Below are 22,364 nucleotides of genomic sequence, written 5' to 3' on the forward strand. Positions count from 1 at the left end.
ACACGGGGAGGACGTGCAGACTCCGCACAGACAGTGACCCAGCCAGGAACCGAACCTGGGACCCTGGAGCTGTGAAGCATTTATGCTAACCACCATGCTGCCATTGAATACATTGAATACATTGAACAGTTTTTAAATCCATTCACAGGATGTGGGTGTCACCCTCCAGAGCAGCGTTTTTCAAACTTTTTCTCCCCTCAACCCACTTATCAACCAGTCAACATTCAGTCCCCATGCCAACCTTAGCAACCCACGCCAGCCAACCTTCACAACCCACCATACTCTTTGATGGGACAGGCGAGTCTGCTAGGTCCTCACAATCTCACTTGCTTTGTCATTCAATGTTACATTTCTGTGAGGACTTCAGCTGACGATTTTTCTCGCTGCATCCTTTGAAGTGGAGGGTTTTAATCTTTCATTTGACTGTACTTTGCATCCTGATTTGCATTGCATTACCATTTTAAATTTGAGTATCCAATTAATTTTGTGCAATTGAGGGCCAATTTTGCATAGCCAATCCACCGAACCTGCACGTTTTTGGGTTGTGTGGGTAAATCCACAGACACAGGAAGAACGTGCAAACTACAGTGACCTGGGGCTGGGATCAAACCCTCTGTGCCGCAGGCAGCAGTGCTAACCACTGTCACCGTGCATTGGCATAATTAACAATGCCATACCTCAAGAAATCTTTCTTATGTTTTGTTCCCCATTTTATTTTCTGCTTAATTGTTTGTGCACCAGAGGCCCTGGAACTCTGGATACAACTCACAGCAGCACTGCTTTGTCCTGTCATGGACTCTCTTGCGAAACTCTCTCCAGCAGATTAAATGGTGAGATCCTGGCCTGGGCCTCTGCTCCTTTATTACAAAATGATTCATCTTCAGTCTTGCTGGTTGCTTGCTTGCTGCCTGCTACAAAACAGAGCAAATCTCTCCTGTGATTTTGTGCCCAGAGCCCATGAAGTCTGTGACCTGCTCTTTGCTGATGGTTCTGGCGGGAAGACTTCCATCGATTAAAATCTTGTCCTGGGACAGCACACTGACATTAGGAAGAGGCAGTCTGCCCCACTAGGTTTCAGGCCTGCACATCACTACAATTGACTCAGGGGGCATGCATGCACAAGACAACAGGCATTCTTGAAAGGCGGTCGCAGCTGCTGGGTACTCCGTCCCACAATCGGGAACACCAAAACCGATCACTCGATGGCTCTCCTCACACCCGCCCACGACCCCGAGTTGAAAATGACAGTTCTAGAGTCAACCACATTGCTGTCACATGTCGGCCAGATCAGGTAAGGATGGCGAATTTTCAGCCCTAAATGAAATCAGTGAACCAGCTGAATTTTTAAACGACCATTAATAATTAGTCTTTTTAAATTCTGCTTTAAAAAAAAATTGAATTCAAATTTTACTGTCTGGGATTTGAACACGGGTTCCCAGATCTTGCCCTGGATCTCTGGATTACTGGTTTAGTGATAATACCACAGCACAATCAGCTCGCTTGCTCCCTTAAATATGTGAAGATGCCGGCATTGGACTGGGGTGCGCAGAGGAAGACGTCTTACACCAGGTTAAAGTCCAACAGGTTTATTTGGTATCACGAGCTTTCAGAGCATAGCTCCTTCACCATTACTCTGCCCTCTTAAATAGAAATAGCAGAATTTAAGCCACTTATCAAATTAAAATCTGGGTTCAATTCCAACCTTGGGTGACTGGGATTTGCATTCTCCCAGTGTCTGCATGGGTTTCCTCCGGGTGCTCCAATTTCCTCCCACAATCCAAAAATGTGCAGGTTAGGTGGATTGGCCATGCTAAATTACCCCTCATGTCCAAAAGATGTGCAGGTTGGGTGGGGTCTCAGGGATAGGGTGGGGAAGTGGGCCTATGTAGGGTGTTCTTTCAGAGGGTCGGTGCAGACTCGATGGGCCAAATGTCCTCCTTGTGCACTGCAGCAATTCTATGGACAGGCTCAATAAATGCTGATCTTCTAACAATTTAACATGCATGACTTGCAAACTTTAATACAGAGTGAACAAAAAGCTGTTTTGTGAAGTTGCAAAATTGTGCATTATTCCTTGCAACGGGAGACGCACTGAAGCGTGGCACAAATGGAAAGGGTCAGTCACACTCATTAAAATCTCATAAAACTCAAAGTGGGTTAACATTTACAATTATTTTAAATATAGTATATAATATTAGCAATTAATACTTTCTCACATGGCTTAAACAAAGAGTTTAGAGTGGGACACAAAGAATAACAAAGGTCAGAAGATGGGTGGATGTTCGGATCCAGCAGGATTGCGAAAATCAGAGGGTGTGGCACAGGCACATTTACTTCAAGGATTTTAGCCTAGACATCCCGTGAGGCAGACATATCCCGCGAGGTCAATACAGGGCTTCTTCATCAGACCATTCCCCTCGGCAGCTGACTAAACTTCAAGGTCGAAAGAACTATCCTCGAGGTTACAAAATCAGCACTACAGATGGATTCCTGCTCTACAGAAAAGCCTGGAGTTGGGAGAGAATGTTATATCTGAGGTCCGAGAGACGGCTTGCTTGTGGATGGTCAGTTCTGTAATCCCAAGAACCTGAAACAAATAACAACGATTACACAAGTATTCTGAACATATTTCTTAAAATCATTGTTCTTTCTCCTCCCAGATAGAAAGACAATACATTCCTGGCTAAATTGTAAAATGGTTGTATCATTTATCAAGCTATCATGACAAATAACCTGTTCAGCTGGACTCTTAACTGTCCAGGGATTGATCACAAGATCTTCTGGATCCCTGTGGCATGGTACCAAACCACACAGTACAGTTATCCAATGAACCAGTAGCATAGGAACAGGAGTAGGCCATTATGCCCCTTGAGCCTGTTCCACCATTTAATAAGATCATGGCTGTTCTGCAACCTAACTCCATATACCTACCTTTGGCTCATATCCCTTAACACCTTTGCTTAACAAAAGTCTCAGGTTTAAAATTAACAACCGATCTAGCTTCAACTGCTCAGGTTCAAAATTAACAACTGATCAAGCTTGAACTGCTGTTTGTGAGACAGAGTTTCAAACCTCTAACACCCTTTGAGTGAAGAAATGCTTCCCAACAACTCTCTTCAATGGTCCAGCCCTAATTTCTCGACTATACCCAGTAGTTTTAGAATCTCCAATCAGTGGAAAGTTTATTCTTTATCCACCCTGACTTTCCCTGTTAATATTGTGAATACTTCAATCAGATCACCCTGTAACGTTGTAAATTCTAGCGAAAATAGGTCAGATTTGAGTAACCTCTCCTTGTATCTCAACCCTGTAGTCCAGGTATAATTATTGCAAACTTGCATTGCATTCCCTCCAAGGCCAAAATAGCCTTCCTAAGTTGTGGTATTCAGAACTGCTCATGGTACTCCCACATAGGGTCAAACCAGGGTTTGGTACAGTACCGGCATAATCCTTGTGTCTTTATATTCCAACCCTCTAGATATGGGCAGCGCGGTAGCATAGTGGTTAGCACAATTGCTTCACAGCTCCAGGGTCCCAGGTTCGATTCCCGGCTTGGGTCACTGTGCGGAGTTTGCATGTTCTCCCTAGTGGGTGCATGGGTTTCCTCCGGGTGCTCCAGTTTCCTCTCATAGTCCAAAGATGTGCAGGTTAGGTGGATTGGCCATGATAAATTGCTCGTAGTGTCCAAAATTGCTCTTGGTGTTGGGCGGGGTTATGGGGATAGGGTGGAGGTGTGGGCTTGGGTAGGGTGCTCTTTCCAAGAGCCGGTGCAGACTCAATGGGAGGAATGGCCTCCTTCTGCACTGTAATTCTATGATATAAAGGCTAGCATTCCATTGGCCTTTTTGATTATTTTCTGCACACGTTCCTGGCATTTTCAGAATCTATGCACCTGAACTCCCTCGTTGGACATTCACTGTACCCAACGCCTTTTCATATAAAAAGTACTCTGTTCTATCCTATTTTGGTCCAAAATGGGTAACCTTGACTTGCCTCAAGCGTACAAACACAAAGCCAAAACCATACTGGAATATTTGCAGAGGGGCAACTACAGCAGCTACACAAAACCCACCATTAACCAGATCCGACTGCTCCCTGCAAACTACAACCACTTCATTGGGCTCTCAAACAGGCAGCCACCATATAGCCCAGGACCTAAAAAGAAAACCCTCACTTCCCACTGGACCCCAGAAAGTGAACGGCTTCTGAAAGAATACAACAAAAATGAAGACCACGTGGCAACATCAGTCCCTTGATAAAGAACAGCTCATAAGACGGCAGGAAACAGTGGAGAACATGACTTGCTTGATATGTTCAAGTCAAAAAAAGGTCTGGAAACTCTTACACCAGATGGGAGCAGCAGAGCAACATAACCATACCAGCAACTCCAAACAAATTCAAAGATACTGGCGAGCATGGAAAATACGTAAATGGTAAAACCACCCCTATGCTGTGAGCCGACAACAGAAACCGATGGAATTTACCCAAATTCCAGAAGAACATAAAATCACTGGGAAGGAAGAGGCTAGCAAAGCGGTACACCAACATCCACAACGCAGACACTATTTCAAGCATCTGGTGCCAATCCCAGATCCATTGCCAAGCCAGGAAAACTCTTCTACACACAGCTACTTTCCCATTATCCTTTCCTCAATATCATACAAGGTCTTGGAGAAGTCTCCTGCCAACATATGGACTGCCATCCTGATAGCAGCGATACGGCCCCATCAACATGCAGCTTGTCACTCCGGCAAAGTGCATTGACATTAACCTCGCATATTGGAGGTTAATTTCCAGAAAGACCAGAATACAGGACCTGTTTTTGTTGACTTATCCTTTGCCAGTGTGGCATATGAGTTTGCCTCTGAAATTCTCAAAAATTATCCAGTGTCAAAACCATGCAACTAATCAATTCCATGATCAGCAACCAAAAATTCAGGGTGTACCTTTCAATCGGCCACACACAACCAATACCGGGTTCCCACAGATTTCAGTCCTTGTGCCAGCTCTCCAACACAGAACCACAAAACCATGGCTTTGTATCTCTGGTGACTTGATCCTGGCTTTCCAGGCTAAACAACATCAGGACACTGAGAAAATACTCACTAAAGATCATTGTCTCCGCTAGCCTATTTCAGAAAATGGAGACTTTGATGGCAAATGCTGCCAAGACTGTTGCTTCAGCCTTCCACCCGAACAACTCAAAGGCCAGAGAAGAACTTCACGTCCAGTTCTGTGATCGCCCACTCACCCATGCACCTTGGTATAGACCGTACGTTGAGCCACCAGCAACACCTGATCACCAGGGCCATGGTCAAGATAAAGGTGAATCTCATATGGAAACTGGAAGGTACCACATGGGGTGGCAGAACCAGCACATCACACTTCTTAACTTATCCTGGTCCAGCTAACAGCAGAGTACCGCTGCTCAACCTAGCTCAGGAGCCACCACATAAACATGGTAAATATCCACCGTTGCAAAGTCAAAGTTGATTATTTCTGGGACGTTGAGACCAACAACATGCAGCGCACACTCAACATCCCGATGTTTGTATATTCTGCTCACAGATCACCACCAGCTCTTGAATAATTCCCACTGATACAAGGCTTCAAAAAACCCAAGCATCTGTCTGAAATCCTGCACTCCCAACTGGAACCAACTCCATGCCCGGCATCTCAATGGCATACCTCCCACATACTGAACTGCCCGGGAGATCCATTCTGGGTGGCATCACAACCATTCAGACTGCGCCTGGTCAATCAGTTGAATGGATTGTAAACCTCAACTACAATTGCTTCCCTGGCCATACAGAATTATATGGAGATCCCAAATATTGGTCCCACAAACCCATGTTACTGCAGGGAAGTGAAATGAGGTTTCCCCTTACAGTCTGTGGTTTACATTACAACATCTGAGCATTGCAACGTCAGACCATATTGCGCTGATGGTATTGTCGGACCATAGTGCAGTCAACACTGTCTTTGATGCTGTGGATTGCAGTGGTTCAAGACAGCACCTCACCCGAACTTCAAGGGTAACTAGGGATGGGCAATAAATGTTGTCCTAGCCGTGAATGAACAAGAAAATGACTGAGGTCCAGAGATGAACAGTCTGTTCGCCCACTGTGCCAATCAACTTTGAGTGATGGGTTTTATATATTCATCAGGCTGCAGAATGAAAACTGAGATCTATATAGCATTATGCCAAGTCAGCCGTGAAAATGATATGGAGAAGGTATGCAAGAGCTGTTATAAAGAATATTACACACATCACTACCACATACATAGAATCGGCAAAATGCAAAGTATGATCCCAAGCTCTCAGAATAATTTTAATGCGCGTCACTGGTTATTCAGATAATACATGCAAACTTTACTCATCACTGAACTTGGGTTGGCGGAGAGAAGGAAAGGCGCCAAGGTAGATTTAGAAATCTATTTTTCCCCACAAAGAACAATTACATCTGAATAAATATAATCACTTTTTAAAAGGAACACCAATTAAATCATTTGTACAGTATTTTAATAGTCATTAATCAGTTAATAAGTATTTAACGTCTTTCACCTGTTAACTGAATACCTTTTTGAATGTGTTAACCAGTGCACTAACTGACAAAACAAATTCCTATAATGTGGCAAATTAAATAGTAATCCCTCATCTTTCTCTAGTTTCTACACATTCACTTGCCTTGCTCTCTCCAAGCTCTTTTATATGAGACCCACCTTTTTATCCTTCAATCTTATGACAAATTACCCTCCATGAGAATGTGCTCATCCACAATTCTGCTGCTCATATTTGAACTTGCATATCTTATTCACACATCATATACATACCCACTGACTTACAATGGTTCCTGGTCCAACAAGGCCACAATTTTAAAATTATCCTTATTTTTAAATCCCTTTATGAACCTGATCCCTTCTTTGTTTGTAAACTACCCCAGACCCTCAACTCTGGCCTCTTGAGCATCACCAATTTTAATCATTGCTCCATTGCAGGCTATGCGTTTAGCTACCAAAGCAACTGGTTTTGGAATTCATTTCCTAAACCTCTCCACCTCTCTCTGCTCCTCTTAAGAATATAACCTATTTAGGGGGCAGCACGGTGGTGCAGTGGTTAGCATTGCTGCCTCACGGTGCCAAGGACCCTGGTTCGATCCCAGCTCTGGGTCACTGTCCGTGTGGAGTTTGCACATTCTTCCCGTGTCTGCGTGGGTCTCACCCCCACGACCCAAAGATGTGCAGTGTAGGTGGATTGGCCATGCTAAATTGCCCCTTAATTGGGAATGTAAAAAAAATATAATCTATTTGATTTCTATAACATGCTTTAGATGTTTGCCACTATCAGATAATTTTCTTGCCAAAACTGTATTAGTCTCTCTTTTATTTCTCAGTCTAAGGCCATGTTGACTGACATGTATTCCTGCTATTCCTTTCACCAATTTGAGCTTTCAAGTTGCCCAATACAATGACCATTGAGCATTTCAAATTTTAATCCATGATTGGAGGCCAGGCCTTTAGCTACCAAAGTCGCAAGCACTGGAATATCTTCATTCTACCCCTTCTCTATAAGAATATAACCATATAACTCACCATCTCCACATTTTTAGTCATCAGTCCTAATATCTTTCAGTTGCTCGGTGACAAACTAATTTTGCTATGTTAAGGTTGCTCTATAAATGTAAGCTGTTCTCTTTATGAACTAACTCCTGCCCTTTCTTCTGGCATGTTACTGCTGTGACAAGACTACAAACTGTTGTTCAACTTTCAAAAATACAGACAGTATTGTACCTCAAGCCACTGAGTTTGTGTCTCTCGTTCACTCCAATGACCCCAATAGATTAATTCAGCATCCATTTCAAACAAGCACCTTCAGACCATGTTAGTGCCTCTCACCAGGTGCTTAACGTAGTCAGCAGGATCCACTGTTCAGAGACAAATAAACACAGTAACGGTTAGTGAGACATCCATGGATCAGATGTTTATACAGAAGAGTACTCAAACAACCATCAACATTCCATTGAAATGAGTGAGAAAGCTGTTGATCCCACCTGTCTATTAATACAGTCATATTAGGACAACACTGAAGGCCATTCAGTCCACTAGTGTGTACCAATGATTGTTTTTAAAGTGCTAGCTCTTCTGTAAAGGAAAATGTGTTAAAAATAACCTTCCGAAAGAAAGACTCGCTTTCCTTTTACTTATGATATTTTACCCCTTTCTTTCCCTGTGTTTGTCTGTCTTGTGCATGTGTGCGGATATTTATGTATGGAGGGGGACAAGTTAGGTGGGAATTAGATCATAATTAACCAGTTGTATTTGCTGCTTATTTCATTGCAGTCCTTGTTATAAATAAACAGTAATTGTGTTTACATTTACAAACCAGGCGACTGGGCAGCCAAGGGCCAAAGACTGCGTGTTTTTCTCAGAAATATTAGTTATCAGGGCAGCACAGTGGCTAGCACTGCTGCATCACGGCACCGAGTACCTGGGTTCGAACTGGGCCTCGGGTCATTGTCCGCGTGGAGTTTGCACATTCTCCCCGTGTCTGCGTGGGTCTCACCCTCACAACCCAAAAAGATGTGCAGGGTAGGTCAATTGGCCACGTTAAATTGCCCCTTATTTGAAAAAAAAGAATTGGGTACTGTAAAAAAAAATTTTTTTTTTTTTAAAATTGGTTAATTCACTTGTGTTGTGATTCCAGGTCAAGTGGGGTTGGAATGAATTGTGCACTAGCCCAGGGTGTCATAACAACATACAAACTTCATCACTGCCGCTGCAAGATGACACAAACATAGAACCAGCAATGGAAAGAAAGATCCCAAGCGATCCCAAGCTCTCAGAGTAATTTTAATGCGCGTCACTGGCTATTCAGATAATACATGCAAACAATACTAATCACAGAACTTGGGCACTTGGGGAGAGGAGGGTACGTCAGCATAGATTTAGAAATCTACTTTCCCACAAAGAGCAATTACAGCTGAGTAAATATAATAATTTTCAAACGGTAGTACTGATATTAAAGACTATTAAAACACTGTACAAATGATTAATGCATCAGTATTTAATGAATTTCTCCTATTAATTGGATTACTTTTTGAATGTAGTACCGGTGCACTAACAGAAGAAACAATCTCCCAAATGTGGTAAACCATTAACTCTCGTATTTCTCTAGTTTCTACCCCATCTCCTGCCTTGCTCTCTTCAAGCTCATCTTTCAAGACCCACCTCCTCATCCTTCAATCTTATGACGAACAAATTACCCTACACAATAATATACTCATCCGTTATTCTGCAGCTCATAACTTAACCTACAGGAGCATGCTGGCCCAACAAGGCCGCAACTTTTAAAATTAGCTTTGTTTAAATCCCTCCAATATCCTGTTCCTTCCCTTCTTTTAGCCTCCTCCAGACCCACAACTCTCCAGGATATCTGGGGCAGCATGATGGCGCAGTGGTTAACACTGCTGCCTCACAGCACTGAGGTCCCAGGTTCGATCCCGGCTCTGGGTCACTGACCATGTGCAGTTTGCACATTCACCCCATGTTTGTATGGGTTTTGTCCCCACAACCCAAAAGATATGCAGGCTATGTGGATTAGCCACGCTAAATTTGCCCCTTATTTGGAAATACAGCAAATAAACGTTTTTTAATTTAAAAATTTAGCTCTCTCATGATATCTGCAGTTCTCCTAATTCTGGCCTCTTGAGCATCACCAATTTTAATCATTGTTCCATTGCAGGTTGTTCCTTTAGCTGCCAAAGCCATTGGCTTTGGAATTCATTCCCAACCCTCTTCACCCCTCTCTCTGCTCCTTAAGAATATAACCTATTTTATTTCCATAACAAGTCTTGGGTGGCTGCCACTATCAGAATTTTCTTGTAAAAACTGTATTAGTCTCTTATTTCTCAACCCAAGGCCAGGTTGACTGACTGTGTTCTTGCTGTTCCTGCCACTTTTAGCTTTTAAGTCGCTCCAATGATCAATGGGCATTTCCAATTTTAATCGCTCCTCCATTGGAGGCCATGTCTTAGCTACTAAAGCTGTAAGCACTGGAACCTCTCAATCTACCCCTTCTTCTCTTTAAGAATAGAACCTTATAACCTAACACTCTGTCCTGATACATGTCTTTCAGTTGCTCAGTGACCCGCTCCGGTTAAACATTTTGCTTTGTTAAGGTTGCTCTATAAATGCAAGTTGTTCTCTTCATGAACTAACTCCTGTCCTTTATTCTGGCATGTTACTGCTGTGACAAGACTGCAAACTGTTGCTCAAACTTTCAAGAATACAGATAGTATCATACCTCAAATCACTGTCTGTCCACTCAAATGGATTTCATCAGCCTCCATTCATTTTTAATTCCAAACAAGCATCTTCAACTTTGATCATGGGTATCAGCAACAATGCTCAACAGTCTCTTTAACGGTCAACAGGATCGACTGTTCAGAAACAAATAAAAACACAGTAAAGGTTAGTGAGACATCCATAGCTCAGATGTTTGTACAGAAGGGCACTCAAAGAAACATCAACACCCCCATGGAAATTAGAGAGAAAGCTTTTGATCCACCTGTGTATCAACAGTCAGACCATTGGAGCACAGTAGACCATTTGGCCCAGTGTACACTAGCTTATTTTTAAAAAGTGCTAGCTATTACTTTCACTCTCCTGATCTCTCACCTTCGCCCTACAGACTACTATTTCCCATTTGCTGTCACCACTATTTCAGGCAGTGCTTTCCATACAATTGACTACACATGTTTTCTCCTCAGATTGCTTTTTTGTCATTTGATAATTACTGAACAATAATAGCACTCCCATCTGCTACCAAACAAGAGCTGATCTTGTGTCATAGGCCCAATTATGGGGTGGTGTAGTGGTACTGTCACTGGACTAGTAACCCAGAGACCCAGTCTAATGATGACAATGAAACCATTGTAAATTGTTGTAAAAACCCATCTGGTTCACTAATTGATTAATTTAATGTCCTTTGGGAAAGGAAATCTGCCATCATTACCTGGTCTGGCCTACATGTGACTCCAGACCCACAGGAATGTGGTTGACTCTTAATACCTTCTGAAATGGCCAGCCGGCAACACCCACATCCCAGAACAAAAAAATAATAATCCATAAACCACTGAATGGAGACTGCTCAAGCTCATTATCTTCACAGCCACTTTCTACTCGTTAAACTGTGCTGGATTGAATGCAGGTCCCAGAACAACAGGTCAATGTTTAAATGCACTATGCATTTGGCCATCATAAACAGTAAAGCAAAATCAAACAACACCTCATTGTAGGCATCGCCATGCAGATATTATACTATCGATCACTTTTCAAAAAGTGACGCGTAGGCAAACAGGTTCATTATTTTCAACAAGGAGCCTGTTTTGGTGCAATTCATCAAAAACAAAACACCAAAATCAGTCCTGGAGCAAAGTCCAGACTGTGTTCCAGCCTTGGAGCAAAACTCAAATTTAGACGATGGATGTAGATGAGACGAGGGGGCCAAAAGTGACAATGAGCCCTATCCATCTCCTTGTTAACAAAAAGCGAACAAAAACAAACAATAGAAATCTTTAAAACAGGGCGGCATGTGCACAATGGTTAGCACTGGGACTATGGCACTGAGGACCCAGGTTCAAATCCCAGCCATGGGTCACTGTCCATGTGGAGTTTGCACATTCTCCCCATGTCTGCATGGGTTTCACCCCCACAACCCAAATATGTGCAGGTTAGGTGGATTGGCCATGCTAAATTGCTCCTTAATTGGAAAAAATAATTGGGTTCTCTAAATTAAAAAAAAATCAAAATAAAAGAGAAATCTAACTCATTTAAATCTAGTCAGTGCTTGTGCCCATCATTCCCTCTAGACTCTTTGTCCATTTAACACCAGTGAAGTCATTAACTGTGCTTCATTTCAACTGGACAGGTTCACTAAGAGCTTCTGAGCTTCCTCACAACCAATCACCAATGACTTCACTAGACAGCACTGTTCAAAGTAAAGGAAGCTGAATTCTAACACAAGGAATAAGGCTGCGCAAAGTCTTTCTTTTGGAATGCCATGCACAATGCAAATATCCCAGAATTAGAAAATCCCTAATTTCCAGGATGCTAATACCAGTGGTGGTCAATCCTGTGAGGCTATGTATTCACCAGCATGAAGGAACATGCGGGATCTTTATTCCTTTGTCCAGCCGTTAGTTGTGCAGCAGTGCTGACAACGAGCACGGGTATCAGGAACAGGTACTGCATCATTATCCAAAGTCACACTGAACAAATAAAATAATTAGAAAATAGAGGAATATTTCATAAACCTCTTCAACAAGACCATTCGGATTGATTATCTTTTACATTTACAGATCTGATTAATCATCTTTTATCGGCTGTATGAAGCCTGTCCCGGCGGGAAGTCAACAGAACTGGTGGGTAATTGAGACGTCAAACTTTAAATCACACAAGGTTCAGCAGGGCCTTCAGTGTAGGAATTTAAACAAATTATAAGACAATGATAAAAACACTTATTTAATTCATCAAGAAAAGACAAATAAACACGAACAAAGTTGTTGCCATATGGCATTGTCATGTTACATCAAAGCAGATAAATTTGGTTGAGGGCAGGGAAAGGGAGCAGCAAAAAGTAGGTCTCGTTTTCAGGCCACTGTAGGTGTGCACTAACATCTGAGCACAGCCGAGCCACAGTATTAGCGCAGTTAAAACTAATAATCTTTAATACCGAAATTGTTACAATCCTGGATCGCACCTGCATGATCTAGTTTGGGACAAATAATGTTTTGTTTAAATTAGACAAAGTTTAAGATACCCATCTCCTTATTAAGAGAATAAAGCCACGCGGTTCCATAGTTTTAAACAAACTAAAATAAACTTTACTGTACGAGGTCAGGAAAGTAACACAATTTACAATAACTATCTTATACTCTCACATTCAGAATTAATAGGCACATTTTGGTCAAACACCACTGCGTAATAAATGGCAGAGGTGACCAAAACAACCCATAGATTTCTCCGCATCCCACCCAGTATTGGCTGCTCGATGATTTTAGAACATAGAACAGTACAGCACAGAACAGGCCCTTCGGCCCTCGATGTTGTGCCGAGCAATGATCACCCTACTCAAACCCACGTGTCCACCCTATACCCATAACCCAACAACCCTCCCCCCTTAACCTTAATTTTAAGGACACTACGGGCAATTTAGCATGGCCAATCCACCTAACCCGCACATCTTTGGACTGTGGGAGGAAACCGGAGCGCCCGGAGGAAACCCACGCACACACGGGGAGGACGTGCAGACTCCACACAGACAGTGACCCAGTCGGGAACCGAACCTGGGACCCTGGAGCTGTGAAGCATTTATGCTAACCACCATGCTACCCCAAATTTTGTTAAACCCAATCTCATTAAGACACTCTCTCGAGGGATTCCACATTCTTCAGTTTCGATATCTGGTCTCTGGACTCACAACAGCCACTTTTGACTTGGACTGGCCACAACGACTGCTCACCTCACAGGATTTCAATCTAGTCTCCCAGATGATGTCCCTTTGGATTCATGAGTGTGCACTCCAGCCTGTACTTGATGGTGCAACTTCAGCTTTTTACTAGAAAGCTGGGCTTCACTGCCCTGGGTCTGTCCAAACTCTGGTCCTTTGTTTTATTCCTTCAGTGATGTGAGCACCACTGGCTGGGCAAACATTTATTGCCCATGCCCATCCCTAATCAATAAACCTGGCTCTCCAGAGCATTATCCTGGGTCGCTGAATTACTAGTCCAGTGACCATACCACTATGCCAACGCCTTCCGACTGTACCAAGTTTTACATGATTCTCAGGGCTACTTCTGAGCACTGAGCCACTGACCTTTGGCCACCTTCTCTATTCTTCCAGACTTCTGAGCCCCAACTGCCTTACGTCTCCTTCCTGTAGCCTTTTCTTCTCCTGCCAAACACAGTCACGTGGGCTTTCTTGACCGAGCTACCAATGCGTCATCGGAGTGCAAATGCTCTCAGCAGCATGGGGCTAGAAAACAGCTACTGCGCACCTTTGGAGCCTCAACTGCACAAAAGCTACCATAATGACTGTTGGGGTTTCATTGAGCCCCAATCCAGTTCCTCAGAGCCAACAGCAGCACTTCAGCATCACCGTCTGATCCTGAGCCACTGAGTGACAAAAACTGACTGGCCAATGAACTGATCTAGGGACATTCCAAGCGAGTCCCTCCTTTGTTACTAGGCGGAATCACAGTTAACGTCTTGGAACATTCTGTGCCCTAAGTGTTAGAACCTCCACATGTGTTAGTTCACAAAGTACACAGGAACTTAAAAAAAAGGATTTAATGACAAGGCCCAGAGATGTATAGCCTCTTTACCCACTGTGTAAACCAACTTCACAAATGGGCACAATAATAGAACTCAACCCCAGGTAGGTTCTATTCAATAAGTTGCAGGGTGAAAACCAAGACCTATAGCACATTGCGATTGCCTGGTGAAGCAAGCTGAAAAAACAATGTGAAGCACAGCAAAGTGCATTGCAAACATATAATCAGCTAAATCTAAGGAAAGATCCCAAGCTCTCAGAATTTAAATGCTCATCACTGGATGTTCAGATAATACATGCAAACATTATTCATCACTGAGCTTGGGCACAGGGAGGAGTGGAAAAGAGGGGACTTTTAAATTTAAAAGTCTAATTTGATACGCATACACAAATAATGTGTATAATATGCAAATAATGATACGCATACACAAATAGAAATATTCATTTTCTAAAAGTATTCATATTTAGTTTTTTACACGATATTTTAATGCAGTCATTAACCAGTTAATTAGGTATTTATTGTGGTTAACCCATTAATTGCATAACCTTCTGCATTTAAACAATGCACCAATAGAGGAACTAAAAGCCAATGTTGCCATCTATGTGAAATAACTCCTGCTGTTAAATCTGGCAGGTGACTGCTTTGACCAGATTTCAAGGTGTTGTTCAAAACTGCACACAGGCAGGATTGCACCTCAAGTCACTGTAGCTGGTTCTCACAGCAAGCCTCAAAACTTTTCCCCAAACAATGACGACACCAGAGGACAATGTGTAACCCCTTCTGCTCTTGGAGGGCCATTTACAACATAGACATCTCTACTTTACAAAAATAATGTGCGCTCACTTACACAGTTCAGGGATTGGTCTGTTTTTAGGGTTTTTTCTAGCTCTAATTTGGTGGCACATGCCAATACCTCCTATGATCAACTCTCTATGGCTATATACCCCATCATTTGCAGAAGTGTTTGTTGTGTGGTTGTGCTGGCAACGTAGATGAGAACAGGTATGAAAAGATGGTACCAGCATCATTATCAGAACATCCACTGTCCAAATGTGATGACCAGTGAAATGATTTAGCAAATGTACAGGAATAACCTAAATTCTCAAAACAAAGACTTTTAGTCCTTCACTTGGTTGTTCCAAATCATTGTGCCACACATTAACCTTCGAACCTGAAGGATAAGACTATCACAAACTATCAAAATGAAAATTTTGCAAACAGAAATAGCCATGTGACTTTTTTTTCTAAATTGACCATTACTTGAAAAAAAGATCACTAATTTAGCTATGCTGTGATTGCATCTGCTGCTTATCATCAAGGCCCACAAGACACAATGTACACCTTCAAATAAGTCTCTCCATGGGGTGTACTTACCTCAAACATTGCAGTGCAAGCATAAACTGATGTTTTTAGAATGGGGCATTTCACTAAAGGTCAGCACTTCAGTTGAAGTTGGCTTCAGTATTGCCCACTAGCCCATTCCTGGAGGGTATCCTCAACGCACACAGCCTATGGGTAAATAAAAGGATATGAAAAGTTAAACTAATTAGCCTATTACCTTTCAAGAAAAAACACATAAAAAGCTATTGGGAATGTCACGTTTTGCCTTTTCCTCACCGGACCAAAACACCAATAGAGCATCCAGCATTGCTGCAATTTTTCAAGAATATTATTAATTCTCAGATTGTAAGCCGACATTCATTGTTGAACCCTCACTGCCCCGAGTGACTTGTCAGGAAGCTAACAACAGTCATGTGGAACTGGAGTCACATCTAGACCAGGCAGGTTAATGGCAACAAGCTTCATTCCCCAAGGGCATCAGTGAACTATGACAAACAGATATGATCGCTATTTTTGTTGATACAAAGTTATTTTCAAATAAAAAATATATACAATTCTCAACCCAACTTAGCAATTTCTTTTTTATTTTATTTAGTGCATCCAATTAATTTTATTTTTCAATTAAGGGGCAATTTAGCATGGCCAATCCACCTACCCTCCACATCTTTGGGTTGTGGGGGCGAAACCCACGCAGACACGGGGAGAATGTGCAAACTCCACACGGACAGTGACCCAGAGACGGGATCGAACCTGGGACCTCGGCGCCGTGAGGCAACAGGGCTAACCCACTGTGCCACAGTGCTGCCCCATTCTCAACCCAACTTAGGTGACAAACACATTCTTTGCAGCATTATTAATCCAGACTGCTAGATGACAATGCAGGAACATTTTTTTAAAAATTCATTGCAAGATGCGGACATTGCTGGTTAGGGCAGCATTTATTGCCCACATCACTATACTATTGTATCCAGGATTTAACAATAAAAGTTACCCTGTGCTCTTCGAGGTCTATTCTTGCTCCAAAGGGATAATTGATGAACAACTACACCCTGCTGAAAATACTTGCCACTGCAGCTGTTGTAAAGCTGACACTTTTATGCTCAGAGCTCTTGGAAACATAGTTAATGAAAGACTATTACAGGTATTAAACACTTCTACCTACAAATAACACCAGAGTCCTCTTGGATTATAGATTAGAACTAATTCAGCAAAATAAGATTGCAAGCTTTCAGAGAAATTCTCTTAATTCTCATCACTAGCTGTTCAGAAAAGATGTTAAACATCACTCGTCACATAAGATGGGGAATAGAAAGCACCATTCCAGGAAAGAGGTGTGAAGATCTAGTCTCAAAAGAAAATCAAGATTCTAAACATTTCCTTTGTGCAATATTTAAATGCTGTAATTTACCCATCAAGAGCATTTTAACAGATATTCTGAAACATTTCATCAGTCCTATGTTATGCGATTAAAATAACTATAACTAGCTATTTTGACAGTTAAGTCTGCGTACTTCGCCTTCAAACAAGTTTTAAGGATCCAGATAGAAGTGTACCGTAAGTGTTTGCATGCCTCTCCTTGCTCCTCAGACATCAAGTGGTGCAGGTGGTGTTACAGGGATAAGGCAGGGTGGACAGGGGAGTGAACCTGGATGGGGTGCTCTTCCGGAAGGTTGGTGCAGATTCGATTGGTGTTACGGTCTCCTTCTGCACGGTCAGGATTTTATGATTCATGGAAAGTTGCTGGTGAAGGTTTTGATCCATCTGTGCAACAACAAAATATATTTAAATGTTATAGTCTGCTGATGTGAGCATGTCTTGCATTCTGACATTACTCAAATATCTACAGGAGCTCAACAAACAATCAAATACTTTGAGCAGCGACGGTTTTTTTGAAGATGAATAGGACTGCCATTTTGAGTCTCAAACACCGGTGAGGTGAATGGCTAGTGAAATGTTTAAATTGGACCTTTTGAAATCGATTATTACAAATCAGCAAGTTAACACTCAGCTCTTCGTTGAATAAAGTCACAAAATATTTATGTCCAATTCAGCGACTAGAACTGCTCTCAAGCGGATGGCAACCCACCCTTTGAATAATAGTGTGGCCAATCCACCTACCCGCCACATCTTTGGGTTGCCGGGAGGGGGGGCACGCAGACATAGGGAGAATGTGAAAACTCCACATGGACAGGCCCGTGTGGCACCAGTGCTAACCACTGTGCCACCATGCTACCCACCCTTTCAATATATATTTTATGGGGCAGCACAGGGGCTGTTTAGCACAGGGCTAAATCGCTGGCTTTGGAAGCAGACCAAGCAGGCCAGCAGCACGGTTCGATTCCCGTAACAGCCTCCCCGAACAGGCGCCGGAATGTGGCGACTAGGGGCTTTTCACAGTAACTTCATTTGAAGTCTACTCATGACAATAAGCAATTTTCATTTCAGTGGTTAGCACTGCTGCCTCACAGCATTGAGGTCCCAGGTTAGATCTCAGCTCTGGGTCACTGTCCGTGTGGAGTTTGCACATTCTCCCCTTGTTTGCGTGGGTTTCACCCCCACAACCCAAAGATGTGCAGGTTAGGTGGATTGGCCACAATAAATTCCCCCTTATTTGGAAAAAATAAATTGGGTACTCATTTTTTAAAAAACATAAATATATATTTGATGCATTCAATCCTACAAAGAGCACCACATATTCAACATAGTAACTGAAGAAAAAGAAAAGACTAACTACATTTTTCTTTTTGCAAGCTTTTATTTCCTGCAGTGAAGTAATAAAATAGATAGCATATATTCATAACAAACTTTGATAAGGTTTCCACTGCCAAATCTGCAATTAGATAAATTTATCAAGAAGGATAGGGGAGTTTCATCAGGCAAAGTATTAAGACATGGCAGTGATACAGAATCCATAATCACTTATAAATAGCAATCGCTTTCCATTCAATTAGCATTCTGGCTAAAGGCAGGTCCTTGGCTCATTATCGGCTGATGCTTCACCCTGAGCCACTTGTACTGGCAGTTATCGCTGCTGGTTTGCCACTGGCTTCCACTGTAAGGGACAAGGTGAGGAGGCAAGTCCCAAGTCTACCTCAGCCAGAACAGGAATCGAAGCTGCACTGTTGGTATTATTCTGTAAGAAGTCTTACAACACCAGGTTAAAGTCCAACAGGTTTGTTTCAAACACGAGCTTTCGGAGCACGGCTCCTTCTTCAGGTGAATGGAAAGGCTTGTAACAAGCCTTTCCATTCACCTGAAGAAGGAGCCGTGCTCCGAAAGCTCGTGTTTGAAACAAACCTGTTGGACTTTAACCTGGTGTTGTAAGACTTCTTACTGTGCTCACCCCAGTCCAACGCCGGCATCTCCACATCATGGTATTATTCTGAACCACACCCTGGCCAACTAGCCAATTGAGTGGCCACCCACCCCCAGAAATGTCTCAAAGTTTGTGGAAGAAATTTCCCCCTTTTGTAATTCAGTAAGTAACATGAAAGGTTGTAGATTCACACTCCATACTAGAGATATGAACACAAATAATCACGGCTGAGTGTAGCACAGTAGTGAAAGTGTGCTACACTGCTCAGGTAGCAGGTTTCCGACGAATTGTTAAACTAAAGTACCAGTTGCCCACCCAAATGGATGCAAAAGACCCCATAGCATTATTCGGAACAACAGAGAGGTTGATCCCTCCTGCCCAACATTAATCCCCAACCAAGATTTAAAATATGGTCTGCTCATTTATCTCATGGTTTGTGGGCCCTTGGTGTATGGAAATTGGGTACCATGCTTCATTGGCTATAAAGCACTTTGGGATGCCCCAGGATCACAAAAAGCCCATAAATGTTCATGCTTCTTCATTAAAGCAGCATCTAATTCACACTTACTGTACAGATGGACCACCTGTGGACAGATTCAACAAAATGGTAGGAAAGATCTCCTGCCCTCAGAATAATGATTTTAATGCTCTTCACGGAATGTTCCAATGATAAATGTCAAAAGTTAATCGCAGAACCAGAGAAGAAAAAGAGAAGAATCGGTCGTGGATAAAATAGGAGCCAATTTCACTATTTAAAAATGTAACCTCTTTAACCTGGAGTTACCTCTCTCTCTGCATCTTTGATGATTTGATTGCCTGCAGGTGCTCGCATTCCGGGGCATCTCTGACTGTGTCTATATAAACATTTCTGGAACAAGCCTTTCCATTCACCTGAAGAAGGAGCCGTGCTCCGAAAGCTCGTGTTTGAAACAAACCTGTTGGACTTTAACCTGGTGTTGTAAGACTTCTTACTGTAAAAATGTAAAACATTATTTATCTATTCTTGGTCATTCATACTTCTGCTGTGATCCCATAACATTTAATTTCCAGTAAGAAGTCTTACAACACCAGGTTAAAGTCCAATTTTTTTTGTCGGTATACTTCTTTGCAGTAGTCTGTTCTGTTCAGTATGACGGTGGCCCCTCCTTTGTCTGCTGGTTTGATGACGATGTTGCGGTTGGTCTTGAGAGTGCGGATGGCGTTGCGTTGTGCTTGGGTGACGTTTGAGGCTGCCTTGTGATTGCGAGTGATGAATCTGGCATTGACACGACTTCTGACGGCTTGAGCATACATGTCGAGTCTAGGGCAGCGGCCTTCCGGAGGGGTCGCTGCCCTAGACTCGACATGTATGCTCAAGCCGTCAGAAGTCGTGTCAATGCCAGATTCATCACTCGCAATCACAAGGCAGCCTCAAACGTCACCCAAGCACAACGCAACGCCATCCGCACTCTCAAGACCAACCGCAACATCGTCATCAAACCAGCAGACAAAGGAGGGGCCACCGTCATACTGAACAGAACAGACTACTGCAAAGAAGTATACCGACAAAAAAAAATTGGACTTTAACCTGGTGTTGTAAGACTTCTTACTGTGCTCACCCCAGTCCAACGCCGGCATCTCCACATCATGGCTAGCATTTAATTTCCAGCCACACCTCCCTCCACGTGTCTGCCCACCATGCTACTCCTCAGCTCACAAAGAGAAGTTTTAAAACTCCTTCATTAGACTGCCTTCCCCAAGTCTTTACGTCCTGATTATTGTCCACCTGCAGTAAACCCAGGGACTCATTCTGGACTCGGGTTGCTCATAGCCAGGAAGGTCCAGTCAGCCGCAGGGCAGTGAGCCTGAGACCAGCCTGAAGGCCTGAGACCAGCCTGAAGGCCCAGGCCCAGGCCCAGGCCCAGGCCCAGGCCCCTCCACATCGCTCCGCTCACCAGGGTCGGATATATCAACTGCGACTGCTACCACCACTCTCCCAATAACCCGCTAGGCAGAACTCCAACCGGCTCCGGAGAGGCCTGCGGCCCTCACTCCCACTCACCTGCGACTTCTTCCTCGGACGCTGCAGATCGCCCGACGAGCCCTCTCCGCGCATGCGCATGCGCCAGCGGGACCGCGATGCCCGCTGGGAGTTGCAAGCACGTAGGCGGAGCTCCGTGATCAGAGATGACGGACTGATGACTCTCGGCAGGCCAGCGCTGCCCCTGCTATTCGCTAAGCCGGCCGCATAGTGGCGCTGATCACGGAGTGTTCCATGCGGGCGGAGAGGAGTCAATCGGAATCCACTAGACTGCTTGATTGACAGGAACGGTGTACCTGGCCATGGAGAGTTTGCCTGACAGGAGGTGGGTGATTTGGAAGTTGACTTTCTTCAAACTGATCAGAGTGGGATTTTGACAATCCCAGAATACAGTACAGTACAATTACAATTTAGGTAAATGAAGAAAGTCACCAGAAACAGTGCAAGCAGGTGTTGCTGGTTGTGTTCTCCCTTTAATTAGCTCTGTTTATGGCGGTTAATATGGTCACCTTCCTTAATTCTAATTACATTTGCTCAAGAGTCGGCAGGTATCTTTCGATGCCGCCACAAGATTCAAAACCGAATACTGATCAAAGACACGACACACCAGTTAGTAAGTTCGAAATCAATGCTCATTTATTTACATACACGGTCAAATATACTCATGCATAAAACTCTACCAACTAAACTATCACTACTGTACTACTAAAGCCTATATTTAACTTCGGGCGCCCACTCAGTCAGAGGAACAATGGCCGTTGTCCGGTTCTGAGCTGGTACGGAATAGTAGCTAGGAGCCTCTGTCTCGTAGTGTGCGTTGACTTTGGATTTACTTGTTCTGGTGCAGCTGCTAGGCAGGTCTCTCCTCACTCAGAGCCAAGGCCAAGAGAGCAATTCTCTCTTGGGGGATCCTTCTTATACCCAAAGGGCGGGCCTTGACCTTGGTTCCAATTAATTGGACCGCATCTTGATCATTCCTATTGATTTCCTCCAATAAAGGGGTGGCTGCCCTGATTGCTGGGCGGGCCCTAGGTGGCCGTTGGCCTGCTTTGTTCTAGTCTCCTCTGACGCCAGGGTGTCTGCCTTAGTATTGTTTACCTAAATGTTACCCTTTGTCCCCGGAGAAGGCTCATTAGTATGGTAATGGCTTTGCAGTATTAGTCTTGTCTGGGAGCTACAGGTCCAAACAACAGACAAACCTTGCACCTGCTTGCTTTCTTAGCATTGTCCATTTCCCCTGCATTCTTTGCAAAGTGTCCATTTTGTAATTGAGACATGGCCATCCCAGATGGCTACACAGGAGATATTTAGGATTTAACTTTGTTGATCCCACTTAAAGCTTGAGCTTCAGTCT

The 22,364-nt window shown here is 43.3% G+C and overlaps 1 long non-coding RNA gene across 4 annotated transcripts; it reads right to left on the bottom strand.

Moving 5' to 3' along the window:
• Nucleotides 1–1,570: 1,570 nt before the first annotated feature.
• Nucleotides 1,571–21,130, bottom strand: LOC119971481. Of its 4 annotated transcripts, none has more exons than XR_005461840.1 (6): nt 21,032–21,130; nt 17,228–17,435; nt 15,708–15,842; nt 10,304–10,439; nt 7,792–7,902; nt 1,571–2,587 (listed from the first exon to the last, which is right to left on the bottom strand). It is a non-coding gene; the product is annotated as an uncharacterized LOC119971481 (long non-coding RNA). The 4 variants fall into 4 exon arrangements; XR_005461843.1 differs by having other exon boundaries at nt 7,792–7,925; XR_005461842.1 differs by lacking the exon at nt 21,032–21,130 and adding an exon at nt 19,775–19,836.
• Between the last annotated feature and the right edge of the window lie 1,234 nt (nt 21,131–22,364).

This window comes from Scyliorhinus canicula, chromosome 9 (genome assembly GCF_902713615.1).
Source record: "Scyliorhinus canicula chromosome 9, sScyCan1.1, whole genome shotgun sequence".
Classification (NCBI taxonomy): Eukaryota; Metazoa; Chordata; class Chondrichthyes; order Carcharhiniformes; family Scyliorhinidae; genus Scyliorhinus; species Scyliorhinus canicula.